We start from the raw sequence: 709 nt of genomic DNA on the forward strand, positions 1-709 counted from the left end.
TCAGGCGGGAGTGTGACTGTACCACAGCCCCACATCAGGTGGGAATGTGACTGTATCACAGCCCCATGTCAGGCAGGAGTGTGACTGTACCACAGACCCACGTCAGGAGGGAGTGTGACTGTACCACAGACACACGTCAGGTGGGAATGTGACTGTATCACAGCCCCACGTCAGGCAGGAGTGTGACTGTACCACAGACTCACGTCAGGTGGGAGTGTGACTGTACCACAGCCCCACGTCAGGCGGGAGTGTGACTGTACCACAGCCCCATGTCAGGCAGGTGTGTGCCTGTACCACAGCCACATGTCAGGAGGGAGTGTGACTGTACCACAGCCCCATGTCAGACGGGAGAGTGACTGTATCACAGCCACATGTCAGGAGGGAGTGTGACTGCACCACAGCCCCACATCAGACGGGAGAGTGACTGTATCACAGCCACATATCAGGAGGGAGTGTGACTGTATCACAGCCACATGTCAGGAGGGAGTGTGACTGTATCACAGCCACATGTCAGGCGGGAGTGTGATAGTACCACAGCTCCACGTCAGGTGGGAGTGTGACTGTGCCACAGCCCCACGTCAGGAGGGAGGGTGACTGTACCACAGTCCTATGTAAGATGGGAGTGTGACCGTACCACAGCTGCATGTCAGGAGGGAGTGTGAATGTACCACAGCCCCATGTCAGGAGGGAGTGTGACTGTACCACAGCC

General features: G+C 57.1%; 1 protein-coding gene across 1 annotated transcript in view; it reads left to right on the forward strand.

Annotated features, from left to right (window-relative positions):
• Positions 1 to 709, forward strand: part of LOC125482236 — a gene marked incomplete at its 5' end in the record, with an annotated part of 7,360 nt that overhangs the window by 5,187 nt on the left and 1,464 nt on the right. The gene's annotated exons all lie outside the window — the stretch shown is intronic.

Source organism: Rhincodon typus, unplaced genomic scaffold (assembly GCF_021869965.1).
Source record: "Rhincodon typus isolate 14 unplaced genomic scaffold, sRhiTyp1.1 hic_rhity00007497, whole genome shotgun sequence".
Taxonomy (NCBI): domain Eukaryota; kingdom Metazoa; phylum Chordata; class Chondrichthyes; order Orectolobiformes; family Rhincodontidae; genus Rhincodon; species Rhincodon typus.